Genomic DNA, 19,811 nt, shown 5'->3' on the forward strand with positions numbered 1-19,811 from the left:
AAGCACCTCAAGCATATTCTATGATATTTATTGATCTGTTTGGATACGTTAATACCATTAGATGCGCAAGACATTATTTGCCCTGAAGTGTCTCAGAGCTATCTACTCTCATATGTGGAAGTGTCTTGCAATCCTTGAACAAAAATTGTCTACCCAGAACAGACCGAAGTTAACAAACATGACCCCATAAGAGAATCTTGGTGCAGTACGATTGTGATATAACGACTCCTGAGTTGAAAATTTGCACCCTTTTTGTGCAAACATGCGTAATACTTGGCCATGCCATGACCTCACGACCATAATGATCAAATTTCCAATTGAACAACTTGTGTTTTGTAATACATTCTAGCTCTCTTTACACAATAGGGTAACGGCACCAGTAGCAGACATGCTTAAGACATCGCGGCTCTCACTTTTACTCAATTTTATGAACCTTTTAATGTATTTAGAATTTTTTAACTATTTTTCTCTCATGCAACTACTTCTCATCTAACGTTTGGCTGCTTCTGGATCCTCTGAATTAGTTAATTCTATTTTTTTTTTTTGCTCTTTTTCGAAAAAAAAGGTCCGATCCCCAGTAACAGACACCGGTCGTAGTGGACTGATCGGTATGACATCGGACTCGTGACCGGAGGGTCCCGGGTTCAATCCCAGCCGGATCGAAGACCCACCGTCTTCATTAATGGTGACTGGGGGACGTTAAATATGCTCGAGGTCACAAAGTCCTCCAAGTGAAACGATAGCTCAGGGGGTGCTGGACCAGGGATTTCTCGGTTTCTGGTCCGGATCAAAAAATCAGAGCTGTCTTTAGGATCCCTTCCAACCGGTTAAACCACAAACAGTGGTAGGTACGGAGGTCCCTGGAGTGTGGAGTAACAGACACCGAACAAACTGATGATACCCAGTAACAGATAGGATGAGGAAAGAATGAGTAACGGACCAAATTCCCTTTTTCTCTTCAAAATGTGCAAAAGTTCTTCATTTTTAGACCTAAAGCCTTATTTAATTTAAATAAACATGAAACATCAGCCGACCTCGTGGTGTCTGTTTATACCCTTCCACCTTCTTCTTCTTCTTCATCAGCACAACAGCCTGGTGCAGGCCAAGGCTTTCTCCGTCTGCTTCCTCCAGGCGGTACGACGCGTTGCCAGGTTTCTCCACCTGTTCACTCCCAAAATTTTTAGGTCCTTCTCAACACTATCCAGCCACCTTGTTGCTGGTCTTCCCCTTCTCCTTGTACCCCCAATCTTCGAAAAAGTTAGCTTTTTAATCGGGTCCAGATCTGCACGCCTAAATACGTGCCCTAGCCATCTGATTCTATTGGCATTAATTACTCTTAAGATGTTGGGTTGTCTGTATTTACGGTATACTTCAAAGTTATATAAACTTCTCCAAGCATCATTTTCTTTTACTGCTCCAAAAATTGCCCGAAGGATCTTTCTTTCAAAAATGAGAAGTCTGTTTTCCTCTGTTTTATAATTGCCCATGTCTCACTACCGTATAAAATGATCGGTCATATGAGGGTTTTGTAATAACCTTCCACCACTGCCTTGTAAATACCAACTGGCTCATAAAATTCACTCTGATAACACTAGATGGTTGCACCGTATTCATGGGTCACAGCATCATCAGTTTTACAACTAAAACTGTTATTATTTAAATCCAAACTTACGACTGTCTGTTGCTGGACCTTTGTCTGTTACTGGTGACGTTACCCTAGTTGGTGATCAGAATCACTCTTCCAATGAATCGCGATTTGTCAGAAAACATCCCCGTTGATGATTTTAAACTTGTACAATTGAACCTCGTTTATCTGGATCTCCGGTTAATCCGGATCAAATTTTGTAAAGTTTTACAAATGTTTTATATTCCACGCAAATAATAATTTGAAATTATGATAGCTTACATTTGCTTTTTATTTTGATTAAATGTACATCTCCAGCATTAGATTGCGTAATACATTTTAACAATCTAACAAACATCATGGCGTACTTTGATACTGGCGTCGGTCCGCCACTGCAGCTGAACTAGACAGGGCCGGATTTGGAAGTGTGGAGGCCCCGGGGCAACGAAGGAGTGGAAACCCCTAATCAGGGTACGAAGAGATCATATTTTCGAAAATATCCGATGCTTTGATATATATCCGAATATTTTGATATATATATATGAAAATATCCGATATTTTCGACCCGTGAAAGTTAGGATATTTTGTAAAAAGTTTATTGTGGGGGCCCCTTCGTTGTGGAGGCCCCGGGGCAGTAGCCCCGCCTGCTCTCCCTTAAATCCGGCCCTGACTAGAAATGATAAAATGTTTAATTGAATAATATAAACGATAAAGTGTGGATTGTGCGAGGCAATACTGGAAATACTACATAATTTTGTTAGAAAGTTTTTTTTTTTTTTTTGCTGTAATAAAAGGTACGATTGCTTATTTAAGAATTTTTTTGTTGTAGTTTGTTTGTCTATTTTACATACCACTCGGATTTTCGCTTATCCGGATTGCACCTCGTCCCTGTTAGTCCCTACAAACGAGGTTCGTTGTTCTACTGTAGGTTGTCTGCATTGCAGCATAAGAACACGATTTTCAAACGATAAAATATGATGGTTGTAGTGGAATGCACTTAACAGGATTTCGAACGTACCAGTCAGCTTGATTTAACCTAAGTCTCTAACTCGAAAAAGGAGAAAATTTGTCCTTATCACCATTTTTTTTTATAGATGAAAGCATTTCGAAATGATTTTTAAAAAAATACCGAAATTACGTTCACAAAAGAGAAGAATTTGATTTAGTTCAATAAAGTGACTTAGAAACTGGATCACCTTCGTATTTTGGATTGTTTGTAATATTGAGAAGGGGTAAAAAAGCTGGAGAGAATGAAACTTTCGAACAATGAAGCAAGGATCTCAAGCCATGTGACACATTTTAAAGAAAAGTATTGGAAGAAATCAGGTTTCTTTCCCTCGTTTCACGTAAAACGTGTGTCCCATTCGTCGTTGTTGAACCAGGTGACTTGGGATCTTTGACTCGGTGTTTCCTAAGCCAATGATTGACCTTGAGCCCTCCAGTTACTAATTCCTGTTCTAAGGTTTGTAAATCTTCGAATTCATGGAGCTGGTCTAGCCAATTCGCTAAACCAGTTACCCTAAGCAACAACAACGACATAGAAACTAGTTTAAGAAATTCAATTTGATAATCTGGAGCTTCGAACTCATGGAGCTGATCTAGCTTATTCGCTAGATCAGTTATGCTAAGCAACAACAACAACATAGAAAGCAAGGGCGTATATAAGAGATAGGTTAAGGGGCCATCGGCACCCCTCCAAAATTTGGCAAAAAATTAAATAAAGGTAGTTATTATTTGGTTTCAGTTTGCTCACAAATAATTTCCGAACTTTTAGCTACAAAAAATAAAAATAATAATAATAATAATAATAATAATAATAATAATAATAATAAATAAATAAATAAATAAATAAAAATAAATAAATAAATAAATAAATAAAAAAAAAAAATAATTATAATGATAGGGATAATAATAATTATCTCAGCAAAAACAATCCTGCTGTAAAAATTTCCCCGCCAAGAAAACCTTTAACTCTTCCCCACAAAAGGAAAGTCTTCACATCCTAAACCCAAAAACCCTCAGCCTTAAAAAGTCTTGATATCTATTTTGCCTGCCAAGTACCTGATAAACTATCATCCTCCCTGTTCTCCTCTTTCATCACACCTACTTCCGTTAGAACCTCCTCCCACCTTCAGCTCCTCAGAAATATGGATAGATCCTTCAAATTGTTTATCTTGTTTGGCGGGAAACTCACCAAGCAACCAACTCACTTAGAAAAGCTTTCCGCCAAACAAGATAAACAATTTAAATGATCTATCCATATTTCTGAGGAGTTGAAGGTAGGAGGAGGATCTAACTGAAGTAGGTGTGATGAAAGAGGAGAACAGGAAGGATGATAGTTTGGTAAATACTTGGCAGGCAAACTAGATGTCATGACTTTTAAAGGCTGAGGGTTTTTGGATTTAGAATGAAGGCTTTCTTTTTTGTGGGGAAGAGTTAAAGGTTTTCTTGGGAAAAGGGGGGAAATTTTTACAACAGGGTTGTTTTTGTTGAGATATCATATCTTTTTGCATTGATGCTATTACTTTGTCTGTATATTTAAAATTGAGAATTTCAAGTCATAAATTTTCAATTGAAACAACGTTGTTTTGTGTGTTTAAGGAACAATAATGGCACGCTTAATTTTACGTCATATTTTCTGACCAGTAAGATTTCATGTTTGTTTGACGAGAATCGGGCCGTTAAAATTGTATTGCAATTCTTGTATTCTATCTGTTGCAAAGAAAACTGCTTGGATAATAAATTACTACACTACTGACCATTAAAATTGCTACACCAAGAAGGCGACATAGCACAAACAGATACAGTCATCGTTCAAAACACTGGAAAAAAAGTTATTAAGAACATTTGCAATATTTTTATCGTTTTGAATTAAATTTTCATGCTCATCAACCAATGGCTCAATTTTACTACTTCGAGTTTTCCCAGAATTAGCGTAAGCAAAAAACCTTTTAGGATTTCTGTCAATGTTATCTGCTAGCCTTTGCTCCAATTCCCTTTTCTGAATTCGTACCAAAAAATTAAAACTACGTCTTGCCTTACAATACTGGAGCCTGTCAGCACTCTGACCAGTTTCTTTAAACTGACGAAAAGCAGCTTGCTTATAGTTTAGAGCTTCTTTTATCTCACTGGAGAATCACATGGGCCAATATTTAGTAATAACACCTTTTCTCCCAATGGAACATAATCCCCAACCGTTTTAGCTAGTTTTTTTTTCCTTAAATTCCGTCCACTGCAGATCTACATTGCTATTTTCCAATCCTGACGATAATCCCTCTTTTAAGTTCTGCCTAAGTGCGATAAAATCAGTGTTTCTGAAATTGGGCACAAACCTAAAACTTTCATCTTTGTACGCTTCAAATTTAATCCAGAACCTAATACTGTTATGATCACTATCTCCAATATGTTCCCCTACACACAACTCCCGAACAGAACTTCCTACATCACAGAAAACTAGATCTAAAACCGCATCCTCTCGAGTTCCCTGAGTTACAACTTGATCCAAGAAACAGTCACCATTTACTGTTAAAAATTCCCCTTCTCTGCCTTTTCCGTGACAAAAATTATTCCAATCAACGCCGGGAAAAATTGAAATCCCCCCTTATGATGACAGATCCCTTACTGGACATTTCAAATAATACGATACATCTGTTCATCTTGTCCCCGGCTCAAATTAGGTGGCCTATAAATATTTTCAAATCGCAATTTTTTGCCCTTATTGCTCATCAACTCCAGTCAAACCATATCAATATCAGTAGGATAATTGGAATTGAATTGGAATTGAATGGAATTGGAATTAATATTGGAATGAATTGGTCATTTATGACCAATTCATTCCAAATGGAAGTGTCTCTAACATAAAAAAAACCCCCAGCAATACATAATAAATCTGTATCAAATTCGGTAGCCCATGTCTCCGTAATTCCAATAACATCCAACTTCTCATCTATAACTATGCTTTTCAAGTCTTCCATCTTGTTCCTAATACTGCGAGCATTGGTATAGAAAACGTTAAGCATATCCAAATTTCTTTAAAATTATTGATCCTTCTCAAAATCAAATTCGTCAATTTTCGTACATGGATCATGTCACAACACTAAAAACAGTATTTTTTAGTAGTGCGAATGGTTAACGAGAGCGAGAAATATTATAAATATTAAAGAGATAATAATTTGTTAAATCAACACCACAAACCTTCTTTAAAAAGTGCTACTTGTTGTTTAGTGGAAAAACTGTAATTCAAAGCAATGTTAAACTTTTTTTACAGAAGCCACACCTGTATAAATAAGGGAAAGAGATCTGCATAAGAGAGAAAAAAAAATCGATTTACGTTGCTACGTTTTTTTTTCATTGTGGTAGCTTATGATACCTAACGAATGAAATAATTTCAATTTGTTTTTATCTTAACACTTTGATAACAGATGGCAGCACAAAAATTGAGACGGGGTACCAGTAAAGGAGAGAAAAAAGTGCCCCGTCCCTCCTTACCATACAATTTTTCATAACGAAGTTTTTATCAGCTTGTTAAAAATGTTTTTCTGTAATATCCCGAAAGTTGAGTACTCTACTTTAAAATACAGAGTATATAAAATGGTGTACGAATGTACTTCGAATGTGCACGTGAAATATCTAATAATTTTCAATTAAATACTAAACCCTCCATAATTTCACCGAGGGCAACAAAAATGAATGGTTTTTTATTTGAACTTTTTCAGAGGGACCAGATTAGTAAATAGATCTATGGTTTCACATTGAGTTTTTATAAATTCATTAATATTTTTTCCTTGGAAGAGAAGAGAGTGTTGTTTTGATTCTCTCTATAAGATTCAGGCCCGGACTGGCTCCTTCTGGGGTGGTCGTCTAGGTACTGGAAAGGGGCCCCCTGGTATGGGGGTTCTGGGGGCCCATTCCCGCGAAAATGTGAGAAAGTTATTGTTTCAAAAATTGCTTTTTCTTTTTGGACATGTTAAATAATAAAACTAAAGTTAAATTTATGTATAAAAAAACATGTGTTTGAAGTTTTACTTGCCTTACCCTTTGTCAGAACAAAATTCCATACCATTTATACAAAATCTATTAAAGGTGCGTTATTTTATTTATCGTTATTTCTGAATTGAACGTTTTTCCTTTTTTTTTCTTTATTATTATTTTTTTAAACTTTATTTACCTTGTAAGAGGAGACTGTGTGGAGAAGAATTGCGATGCAGGGCCAGGGTTGGAAAGGTTTTTCCCACCTCTGGTATTTACCCACATAGCATTTTTTGCTTGCAGCAAACTTGCAACAAATTTGCTTTGCAATTCTGCAAACTTGCATCATATTGGATGAGACAAGTCTGCAAGTCAGATGCAAACGAGATGCAAGCTTATGCAAGCCTTGCTTTCCCCACGAAGTGAACTTGCAGCAAGTTTGTCTTGCAAGTCTTATCAAGTTTGCTGCAAGTTCGTTGCAAACCAGTAGGAAAGTCATTTTTGTGGTATCAAACTTGCTGCAAGTTCAAAGCAACTGAAGCTTTGCTGTGACAAGTTTGCTTCAAACTGAGCTTTGTCGTATCAAATTTGCTACCAGTTCATATCAAAGTTGCATAGCATTTTTTTGCTTGCAGCAAACTTGCTTTGCAATTCTGCAAACTTGCATCAAAATGGATGCGACAAGTCTGCAAGTCTGATGCAAGCCTTGTAGTCCCCACGAACTGAACTTGCAGCAAGTTTGTCCTGTAAGTCATATCAAACTGTTGCAGGTTCATTGCAAATTTGCTTAGGTGCATCAAATTCTGAAAATTTTCTGCAAACTAATAGAAAAGTTTATTGTACCAAATTTTCCACAAATTAGTGAATAAGTAGCCATTTTTTTTTTTTTTTTTTTTTTTGACAAAATGTATTGTGAACCCACTGCAAACTAGAACATACTTTTTTTGTATTCATTGCAGAAATATTTTTAATAGAACAAACTTTATTGTATTAAAAATCTGAATTTATAAAACTACACTCCTTTGAAAAAAATCAGGTCTCAAAATTAGTAGTATTTCTAGATTTTAGTTTTAGCAATAACTGTAGAAAAATATTTTACACTATAAAAATATAATTAAATTAAACAATGAGTATTTGTTATGCACCCAAGAGAAGTTTGTAATAGTTTGCAATAAGTTAACAGTACCTTTGATCTGATTCACGAAAATTTGATACAACAAAACTTTTGTTTTCAGAAAATTTGCAGAAATTATAACACAAAGCTAAGAAACTGCTAATTTTATAAAAGTTTTTCTCTAAACAAATTCTTACTTGTTTTTTAATAAAGGATCAAAACCTTTTCAAAATTTTATATCCCAATTTACACAATGTAATACAGTAAAACCTGTGAAGTTGACCACCTGTCCAAGTTGACCGCTTTTTTCAGGCACGGAATTGGCCCTTATCGTATAAATCTACCTTTGTAAGTTGACACTTGTTTAAGTTGACAACTAAAGTAATGCACCACAGGTGGTCAACTTATACAGGTTTCACTGTACTAGCTTTGTTTACCAATTAAAATTTGAATAGGGCATTTCATTTTTCTTTAACAAAAATTCTCATGCATTCACCGAATGCTGTAAATACAATGTTAATTATATACAGGTAAATGTAAATTTAAACCCAATTTGAAGTAAATTTGAAGACTTTTTTTTTACTTTATTATTTACTATGTAGGATCTGATTCAGGCGTAAAACGTTTGCTAATGTGTGATACATTCATCTAATTTTACGAAGAACAGTTTGATTATCAAGCAGATGAACACAAAACATCCCAAATTCAATGTAACATTATATTATTATTAAATAAATTAATTTGTTTTTGGATATTGAACTGGCATTTAGTTCACGGTCACATAACGACCTTCTAACAAATTTGAGCACAGGAAGTAAGGTATCTAGGTCAAATTGTACTGAATAACATTGAATTGATACAGTAGACTTCTCCAGAAATGTTAATTTTTGCTATTATTTTAATAAAATATACTTGTTAAAATGTACAATTCAAACTAAATTATATGGAGAATAAATTACTAGTAAATTATTTTTTGGACGTTTTTTTTCTATGATATAAATATATGGCACAAGCATTAATTAAATAAACTTTTACTCTATGAACTTTTACTCTATGGAGACTTTTCAGTTTTGTGGTAACCCTATTATCAGCAAACACAAAATAAATATAAAAAGACAGTTATAATAAATCAATACAGACTGTTTATTAACAATAATTACAAACAAATTGTCCAACAGTATTTACAGAATATTATAATACATCGATTCTTCACACTTTTCTTCCTGTCTTTGTGACCTAAAATAAAAAAAAAAAGCATTGTAGAAAAATTATAAGTTTTACTTTCATTAAAGAATTCTGCTAACAGTAGTCTTAAAGACAGGCATAAACTATAGTTCCCCAGTTATGAACCCTACTCGCATTAAAGGGGCTACTTGAAAACCACCAATTGCTAATGTTAACTTAAAGAGAAATATATTTTTAATGTTATATTTGCATTTATTTTCAAATCTTTTTTCAATGGAGGGCTTTTGTTACCACACAATTTTTGTTTTTTATACTTCTATTAAAAATGAAGAAGAATCTTTGCTGGTAAGTTATTACTTTTGGAGACGTTTTCACTTTTGAAACATGTTTTAAAAGAAAAATTAGCCCTGTATTCTCAAAACTATTTAATGCAAAACTGAAATGCAGCACTGAAATGCAAACTAGACCCGTTAAAACATTATGGTCCTGTGGCATTAACATAAGCGATCATTTTTACAAAATCAGGAACTGATTTACAGATCCCCAAAGTCTGGGCGCAAAGCAGATTAAGCCTTCTAATAGAATGAACAAGTCTCAGCTAATATGAATAGTTTAAAATCCCAGTACCAAAATATAATTTTTCAGATGATAGCAAATATAAACACTGCGAAGCTTCTTTTAGAAGTACATCATATGAAGCAGTGAGAAGCAAAGGGATGTAAGTGGACATATGCAAGTTTTGAATAAAATGACTTTAAAGATAACGTCCTAAGTGGACTAACATTGATTTTTTTTAAAGTCATGCTGTACAGAAGCACCTTCCAGGGTTAGGGTTGCCAACCTTGGAGAAACAATTTGACAAGCATCTGTAGCAGGGTTGGCAAGATTTTGGACACAACAGTAAAAACCACGGTTTTTACCGTCCTGTCCAAAACTACATTTTTTGAGAAACTATTTTGTGAGAAAACATCAAAAACAGAACAAAATGCATCAAAGTTGTGGTTTATATTGAATATTCATTCAATGGTGAACATTCAAGTATAAAAATATATGTAACTGAATGATACAGCTAATTCTAATCTAGTTACATAGAAGTTGAATTCATCATTAAACATTCCAAATTGTACACTTTTTTTTTTTTTTTGCTTCATAATAGTAACCAAACTTTTTGGCATTTATGCACATGTGCAAAAGAAAGTGTTCAAAATATAGTTAAATAATTGACTGAAATGCAATAAATAGTTACAGAATGTATATTATATTAAAATATGAATTTAAAAAAAAATGCACAAGTTTTAAAATTTTAGTGAATGTATTTAATCAATTTATTATTCTTTAATCTATCGTAGAAAAAAATGTTAAAATATCATGTAAAATTTAAATGCAAAACCATTAAAAAAAAATATTTTTTTTCCACCAAAAAATTACATTTAATAACATTTTTCTCAGTTATAAATGGAACTGAAACTAGTTGTCTTGGTAGTGCAGTGAATTTCTTTTCATAACTCTACAAACTGTTACATAAGAAAGTTTTTACATAATAGAGTTATTGGCAATTTGTTTAAGTAAGATATTTATTAATGAACCTTTCAGAGAAAATACAAATACTCATTAATTAAAACTTATTATTATTTGTGCATGATTAATATTGCAGTAAATATGAGTTGATTTGATTACACTTTTAGCTTTAGCATACTTTGACAGATTAGTGTATTTTTGGACGGTAAAAACCGCTTGTTCTGTCTGAAACCAGTTTTAGACAGTCCAAAACTCAACCCTGATCTGTGGTGAATTTGAGGAGCAGCTCGGTATTTTGCATAAAATTCAAAAAACTTACCTTAAATTTTTAAAAAACACTTATCTAAAATTATTTTTGAGCTATAATAATGATTTTAAACACTTGAATAAAAATAATTATTTTTTACTTAATAAGACAGTTTTAAGCACTATGTCATGCCTCATGCTTTTGAATGCTCGACTGTGAAAAGCGGAGCCAAATAACTTTTTTTGCAGAGCTACGGAGTTTTGCAATCTCACTGCCTCATATGGAAGTTCAAAATTTAATTCAGCTAAAGTATGAAAACAATAATAAAAATTATGCATGAAAGAACCTAACTAAACACCAAGTACCTAACAAAACACCTAAGAGAATTACTAAAAGAAGGTATCAGCAAGCTTAAAAAATACTGAATATTTCACGTTTGTTGAAAATCTTTGATCGAAAGAAGACATACTTTGTTTTAAGTAAAATTTAGAAATGATAGTTTAATAGCATAATCCAGCCTTCACATTCCCCATAAATAATGAAAAAAAATTAATTTGGCGAGTTTTCCTCAAAGCAAAAATCCTGACTTTTCAACACCTACTTGTAGCATTCCCCACACAAATTGTAGGATTTATTACTTTCAAACAAGCTTAGGTTTGTAAACATGACGGAAATACAATACCGGTTTAAACTAAAAAACTCCAATCGTTCAAATTTGCTTGCGAACAAAAGCTTACTGAAAAAATATACAAATTAAAAACTTGCAATAGCTGTCATAAATCCTGCTGAAATTTTAAATGGGTAATTGGTTGGTCTAAACTTGACAGGAAGTAAAATGAAATGACAAGTTTAAAATCTGATTTTCAATGCATACTCAAAAATTTTTGTGTTTTCCCCCCTTTTCTTTAAAAATTCAAGCTAGCATATATATTTGATATAGCCAAAATGCATTAATTTAGCTTACATTCTAAATGCGATGTATATATAAGATTTTCAAAAAGAGGTAACCTCATATACAAGTGCATGATATTCTTTTTTAATGTTATTTTCACAATCATTTACTATCTAGTCAGTCCAATTAACTTAAAAGTATTTATAATTAATGCACTTATTTAAAAAAAAGCAATCATTTTTACCTCGATGTGTTTTTTGCCAAACATTAAATACATTTAAGTATTATCTATGCACACCTATTTGACCCCTAAAAGTAAATTGAAAATGAATATTTACCTTGAAAGCAAATAAGAGGGGAATAATTATTCTGCTGCTGAATGCTTTATATAAAGCCATTCAATAAAACTTGGGAAATATGATAGGTTGCGGTTACTAAGATATGGTAAACATTTTTGACTAGAGGTGCAAGAGTTTACACTGTGAAAGATTGTTACTAATCAAAAACCTGACAACCCAGCTTTAAAAAATCCTATTTATGAAGTTTATTAATGAAAATAAAAATGTTGTACTCAAAAACTCACATTATTTCTTGATGCCAGCTGCCATATATCCTTATACACCCTTTGACAAGCAGCTATAAAAAAAAAACACATAAGAATAAACAACAGGACATGCTATATTTGCTAATACATTTAACCATAGCTCAAAGTAAAGTCAACAAACAAGAATACTATTTTGAAATTGTCGACTAAAATTATTTTATGGAAATATAACTAGTTTTAAAATTGGAGACAAATGTTATTAATGGAGCTAATATTTTGAATAATAAAAACAAGTTATTGCTAGAAGCTAAACTAAGTTACAGTTAAGCTACATATTCAATTTAATTTGAATTCCGAAATAAAGCCATATATTAAACATATGAAATCATCTGACAATCCACAGGCAAAAAAGAAATTATTCAAGCAAACTTTGTTTCGATAAAGGTAAAAAATCCAACAATAATTATCAGAAAAATCATTCTGCACAGGTATATTTCAAGCCTCGTGTTAAACACAAAAGTTATGTCTTTCCTTTTTTTTGGTATAGAGATCTCAAAGAAATGTTTTTAAATTTTAAACCATTTCTTTAAAACAGCTTCTCAAAATAGTTAACAATAATCAGTGCAAATGTAAATCATGCTGTGCAACAAACATGTCTAGAAAGATGGCATGAAATTTATAGAGCTCATAGAACATTTTCAGTGTCGAAAAATAGGATATTTTTTTAAAAAGGAGGAAAAAGTAGAATTAATACTTGATTACAAAAGCAAGAACAAAATCAAAACAATTAAAAAGTGAACACATAAATATGTCATTATATGTGCACTGCATCTTACTTGAAGTTTTACCACGAGAAAAGTATATACATTTACAAAAATCAGAATGCCCCAAAAGGAGGTATTAGTCAAAAGGTATCAGTAAATTTTAGCTGATGATTTGGCAAATCTGGAGATAAAAATTGCAAGTTTTTAAATATCCAAATATTCTTTTTCATTGGTTGTAAGGGGAAAAGGGACACATGGGAACAATTTTTTACATTTCTTTTTTTTTTTTCAAAAAAATATTATCAATTTCGCAACACCAAAATATCTCCAAGATTAAATAGGTAGCCTTTTCTTTGTGTCATGAACTTTTTAAAAAATATCTTTAATTGCTTACATGTGCCCTTTTTGGGGAGAACATATAAACAGGCCTGGGACACATATGAACACAGGGGTAGAAATTAAGAAAAATAAGTCACTAGCCCAACGGACCAGTAACTACGAAATTTTACTGGTCCGTACACAATTTTAGTGGTCCATTCTTGTGTCCTGGTTTTAAATAAGAAGCAATTATAGAAAAAAATACAAAATCTGTACAACAAAATTATCATGATAAAGAGAATCAATTAGCTGTTTTCAACAAAATTGTCTGAGTGACTGGAGAAGAGAAGAAAAAAGATCTTTTTATTAATACTAGCCCAGGAAGTAAGGCAAGAAAGTTTATTTATATCGTCGCTTTGGAAGGAAGGCAATAGGGTGGCAAAAACAATATGTTATAGCAACGTACCTAACATAGGTGACACCTGGTCCTGGAGAGGTAATTTGTAGCAACACCAAATTTTGAAATTTGTAGTCCTAAAAATGCTTTTTAGCTTTATATTTTTCAAAAACTTGCTATTTCACTTAAAGTGTCAACCCCCAGACGGGTAACACCTAGGGTGGTTCACCTCCCCCTCCCCCCATAGCAACAACCACTGTTTATCGTGCTGTAGAACTTTATTTTTTCTTCAAAAGAAAACCTAAATATTGTAATTAAAGGTGCAAACATTCTCTCCACAGTTTCAACAAATGATGTTAACAGTTTTTAAAAAGAAAACAGGAATAAATTTTTACTGGTCCAATAGACCAGCAAAATTTATATTCTACTGGTCCGATGGATGTTTTTGTGGTCTGGGACCAGTGGACCACTGTTAATTTCGAGCCCTGTGAACATGATAAAAAAAATGCAGGACATGCATCATATTTTAAAGAACAATATAACGATTTGCAATAATGAAGTTTGACTAAGCAATTTAAAATATGTTTTCCCAAGTAAAAGAAAATGGTGAAATTACATAAAACAGCTGCTCAAAGGAAGAAGTTTCGACCTGAGAAACATAAATCTGATTGTTCCAAATATTTGTCCAAGAGATCGAGTACTGGGACCAGGGCTCGAGATACACGGTCGCCCGTTCGCCACTGGCAACACAATATTTTTAACTGGCGACTATGTTTTCAGCTTTTCAGTTTATTTTTTTCCCATGCTGTTTTTTTTTTCTCCCCAGTCTGGTTTGTGTAATTAATTTGTATGTTAAACATGCTCTAAATGAACTTCATGAATTAGAATCTACTTCAGCCTCATTTGAAAATCACTTTAAAGACAGTTACACTGAATGGGAATTATTTAGGCATTCAACTAAGTAATGTTGATACCACAATATTTGAGACTGATAGGAAAAAAATAATCAATGGTGGAATAATTTATCTGCAGGAACGATATGTAGATGATGATACTGAACTGAAAAAAGCTCTACCTCAGTGTTCGACACCTTTACTTGGCCGATAGAAAATTTAGAAAATTTCGGGGAAACAGAAATCACAGTTCTTGCCAAGCACTTCCAAAAACATCTTTTCTCCCACAATGGAATTCCATATGAAATAAATCTGAATTCATTATAAAAGAATGGTACGAATTTAAAGAATGGTAAGAATTTAAAGGGTTGGGACAAGGATTAAAAATAGAAGAGTTGCAACAAAATATACTTTTGAATTACAAACGATTTCCTCATCTTAGCCACTTCTTTGAAATCAATGCTGTTCTACCAACTTCAACATTATCTTGTGAACGTGGTTTTAGTCACATGAACTTAATTAAAACAGATATGCGGTCCACAATGGAAGCATCAACACTGAAGGACCTTCTGATGGTTCACATGAATGGTCCTTCAATTCAAGACTTTAACCCGCAAAGAGCTATGGACAAATGGTTTTTCAAATCCACAAAATCAAGACATACACAAGGACATATGACAAAAAAAGCAGCAAACAAACCAATGACTGGAGGAAGAATTCAAGAGAAACTTAAAACTTGTTTGCGTCTCCCATTTTTTTGCTTCATACATTTAATTCCCTGCCAATTTATGTCATTTCAAGTTGTAAGTACAGTGAAACCTGTGTAAGTTGACCACTTGCGGTGCAGTATTTTGGTGGTCAACTTAGACAGGTGGTCAACTTATAAAGGGGGTAATGATTTTTTTTTTTTTTTTTGGAATTCTTGCACCATGACACCTTTTGTAATTCTTACAATTGACACCTACTCTTTCTGTTTAACTCACTTTCATTGTTTAGCATTACTTTGAAACAATAACTTAAGATGTTATTCAAATATTTTTAGAGATTATTTTCCCAGAATGACGTATAATGTGTCGTGCAAATTTAAAATTTCAGTAAATTGATCAAAAAAAGGCTTATTATTTATGAAAAGTTACTCATTTTATATTAATAGTTCCTAAAAATTTATAGCTAATCAAAAATTACAAATTTTTCACTTAACAGAAGAAAAACAAGTTTGGATAATAAAAGGGTTCTTAGTAGTTTTCCCATGTGGTTAAACTCAAAAGGAGGTTTAGTTATGCTGCTGTTTCATTTAGTTGGTAAAATGCTGGTCTGGCATCAGAAATATTCTTGGAAAGCTTTAAAAATAATAATAATAATAAAAAAATAATTTGCTAAATAAAATTTTAAAAAATAAACCAAGTGGTCAACTTACAAAGGGTTTTTTACAATACTCCAATCCAAACTTGGTGTTCATTAGTGGTCAAGATAGACAGGTGGTCAAGATAGAGAGGTGGTCAAGTTACAGAGGTTTTCCTTCATTATATAAGATAGGACTAATTCCGTTCCTGACAAAAGCGGTCAACATAGACAGGTGGTCAACTTACAAAGGTGGTCAACTTTACAAGTTTTACTGTATATGATTTTCATGTATTTTTTAAAGTAACAGAAATGTAGCTTAAAAATTGAAGACTTTGAAAGCGGGGAGGGGGGGGATTTTTTTGCTGGCTACCAGAATTTTCTGCTGGCTACTTTTTTTTTTTCAAAAACCTCGAACCCTGACTGGGACTGCTATTATTTGAGATTTTTTCCAAGATTAATGTTATGTAAAACATGCCATGTTCACAAGTCTCCCCCCCCCCCAAGTGTAAATAACCATATTTCACCAGTCGGTAAAATTTGAAGTTCCTATCAGAAAACTGAGAGGGGTCCCTGATAACAATAATGGTAGTATTTTACTTCGTGCAAAATTTATACTGAATGAAATACACACCAATATTTTGAAAATTGGGATTGAAGACTGGTAAAGAAAACACATTCATTTGAAATGCTTATAATCAATATTTCACAAAAGATCATATATTTAATTTACTGCATTTTAATTTGATATAAAATATTCCTTCAATGAGAAGAACAAATAGTATATTCGTAGTTATTCTGTGTAGAAGTTTTTACAAAATAAAGGTACGATTGATCCAGGGTGCAAGGCAGCCGTGAGCTAAGGCAAGCCACTTGTCGGTTTTATCACCGGGCCCCCTGCCCCCATTTAGCTTGTTAAATTTGTCTACTGCGATTCCAAGCCGGGCCCCTTCAAAGGACGGGTCGCTAGTTTCCAACTAAGCTGACATGGCCTCTCGTCGGCACTGCCAGGGCGGTAAAATGGATAAATTTACCAGGTATTCAGGAAAAGACTAAATAGGAATACAATTCGCAATAATATAACAAAATTATGAATTTTATTTAATATATAGATTGAAGCAAAACTAATGCTTTAGTGATACACTGAATATTCAGTTGGTATTCAGTACACTGCCTATTCAGCAGACAAACCGAATATTCAAAATACAAAAGAGTCTTAAAAGTTCTGGGTTCTGCTCTATTTGAGGTGCTTAATGTTTTTAGTTACATTTTTAGTTAGAATGAAATGATTTTCATTAACATCTGAAAATTTAAATATTTTGCTACGTTGTAATCCGAGGAGGCATGAGCCCCAACTACATCTGATTTTCGAGACTCTATAGTACCTTAAATAAGTTTTAACAAGAGTAAAAGTTACAGTAGAATTTTAACAAATTTAAATATACAATAATAGGTCAGGGCTACAAAATTCTTAAAAAATTTCACATGCCCTGCTGGGTATGTTTGTCAAAAAAAAAAAAAATGTCGGAATAAAAATTTTAAATGCCCAGTTTTTTTTTCAATTTCATACTAATAAAAATATTTGAATTTGTCGTATAGCATTAATCAGACAAAAAATTACACCTGATTCAAGAACTGTTTCGATATGAAAAATAAAATAAAAGTCAAAATAAATAGTAGGGGAATACGAGGCAAAGCGAAATGGTTAAGATGACTGAGCTTTTTCAAAATGAACAAATAGGAAATTTGTTTTGAAAATTGCAATATATAAAGAAATAACATTACACATAAAATAAAACTTGCGTTAAAACATTATTTTTTATTATTGGCAGTAAAATTTAGCCTTCGAGAAAAAGTAGATGTTTTTCCTGTTTTTTTTTTTTTTTTTCATGGGACAAAGTGAAAAATAAAATATTTTTTATTGGATTGTGAGAAATTTTTTCGAACAAAATAATGATCAAATAAATAATAATTCACTTAATGAAAAGATAATGAAACAATAAACTAATAAATAAATTATTTTATTAATTGATACAAAGAAAATAAATGAGTGAATAAAATAGAGAGTGAATAAAAAAATAAGTGAAAGAGTGAATTAATAAGTGAATTATTTAATTAAGGAAAAATTAGTTAATTGATGAATACGTAAGTGATTTGGTAAATGACTGAACAAGTAAACGAAATGAATTATTTCACTATAACCTGCATGAAATTTTACTAATTATGAAAAATATTAAAAATACAAATGAGCTGAATATTAATTAAATAAATACTGCACAGAATATTCGGAGTTCCCAATTAATATTCCAAATGTTAATTACAAGAATTTTATGATTTATAATAACACCAAAAATAATTTTCGACTTACAACAAACATTACAATTTGAGTATCAATTTTGGAAAATTGCTTGTATTATCATATGCTTTGATTTTCAGAGGTATTTTTTTCTTGACTGGAATAGATTATGTAGTATATCACCATAGTACAAAAAAATTCAAACTGTTACTTTGTAATATTATCACATTCCACTTAATTTTAATGTAAAAGAACATTCTCAGATGGTCAAATGTTAAGTTATCAGTTTTGCAAAATTGCAGATAAACAAAGTTTACCCATTAACTATACTTATCGATTTGCTTTTGTCTTAGGAATGATTTTCATTTTATTTGTATGAAGTAATTTACTTTTAATTTAAAGAAAGGATTCAATATATGCCAACATAACTTAAAAAAAAAAAAGACTAAGGTACATTTGAGTTACAGTTTGAAACTTTATTTTGGCGTTTTAAGACATCGACAGTCGATCGAATTAAAACATGCGGTTTGATAAAAACTGTCAAATAAAACTTGCTACCAACTGTATTTAAGCCATCCTGTATGCATATATTCAAAATTATTCATAAACATCAAGTTTAAACGCTTAACATTGAGCTTGAAACATGTACTACGCTACAAAGAAATGCTTTGACGCGAATCGTAATAGTAAAAAAATATAAACACCAGTGCATTCTTCTGAATTACAATTTAAAGAAAATTGCATTTGAATAAATATTAAACTGCCAGATACCTTTTCTCTGTTGTTCCAACGTTCAGCTTACTTCGTCAATCCATCATGGCTCCCTGCTTCTTTTGCTTCTCCGTGTTTGGCGCCGAACCGTAGACTATGTACTACCGCGCATGCGCTGGGTGTCCGGATTGAAGCAAGTGTCCATCAAACAAGCGTTTGCAAGAGTAGTTTACGGTGGTGCCGCCCAACTTGCTGAAAGTCTGCCGCTAACCAGTCAAGTCAAGTTTGACACAACAAGATAATATCAAGAAAAAATCAAATATAAATTCAAAACTATTTTTTAAAATACCAAAATTGAGTTCTAAGTAAATAATAGCTTGATAGACAATACACAAATTACAAATCATAATCGTGTTTATATTCTTCGTCTTCTACTTTCACATTGGATCTTAGCATCATATAACAAAACGCTAATTTAGAGACTTTTTCCAAATTTTATTTAAATTTAACACAAGTTATTTGTTTGGGAAATTTTTGAAAATCATATATAAAATTCTGCATTTTTAGGCCTAATGGGAGGGGGGTCGGGGTCTAGTCTAAGAGGGAGCCCCTTATCCTCTCCGTGGGTGAGTCTCTGTTGGAAGGGGCTGAGGTTTTTTTATCACACGCTATTTTGAGCTTAAAGCAATGCCTAATAGTAGAAAAATAATCATACCTTTTTTGCTTCATCTTGTCACTATTTTGTCCCAATGTATCTATCTTTTAATTTCCATAATAAAAATTATAGTTGTCTTGCACGCAAGTAAAATACAAACCTTCAACTATCTACAATTTTGTTATTGGCAGGTACTGTCCCGTGGAAGGCTAATTATCGGAACTTGTTTTCCTAATTAGTCGAGGCGAAACCCCCTGCTTTTAGTTTTAGGTTTGAGCTCAGTTTATTGTTTTTAACCGACTTCAAAAAGGAGGGGGTTATCAGTTCATACCGTATGTATGTTT

At 32.6% G+C, this 19,811-nt stretch overlaps 1 long non-coding RNA gene across 1 annotated transcript; it reads right to left on the minus strand.

Annotated features, from left to right (window-relative positions):
- Positions 1 to 8,829: 8,829 nt before the first annotated feature.
- LOC129230702 (uncharacterized) lies at positions 8,830 to 18,928 on the minus strand. The gene is made up of 3 exons (XR_008581164.1): positions 18,873 to 18,928; positions 12,132 to 12,184; positions 8,830 to 8,942 (listed from the first exon to the last, which is right to left on the minus strand). It is a non-coding gene; the product is annotated as an uncharacterized LOC129230702 (long non-coding RNA).
- Positions 18,929 to 19,811: the final 883 nt, after the last annotated feature.

The sequence above is a fragment of the Uloborus diversus genome, chromosome 9, assembly GCF_026930045.1.
Source record: "Uloborus diversus isolate 005 chromosome 9, Udiv.v.3.1, whole genome shotgun sequence".
In the NCBI taxonomy this organism is placed as follows: domain Eukaryota; kingdom Metazoa; phylum Arthropoda; class Arachnida; order Araneae; family Uloboridae; genus Uloborus; species Uloborus diversus.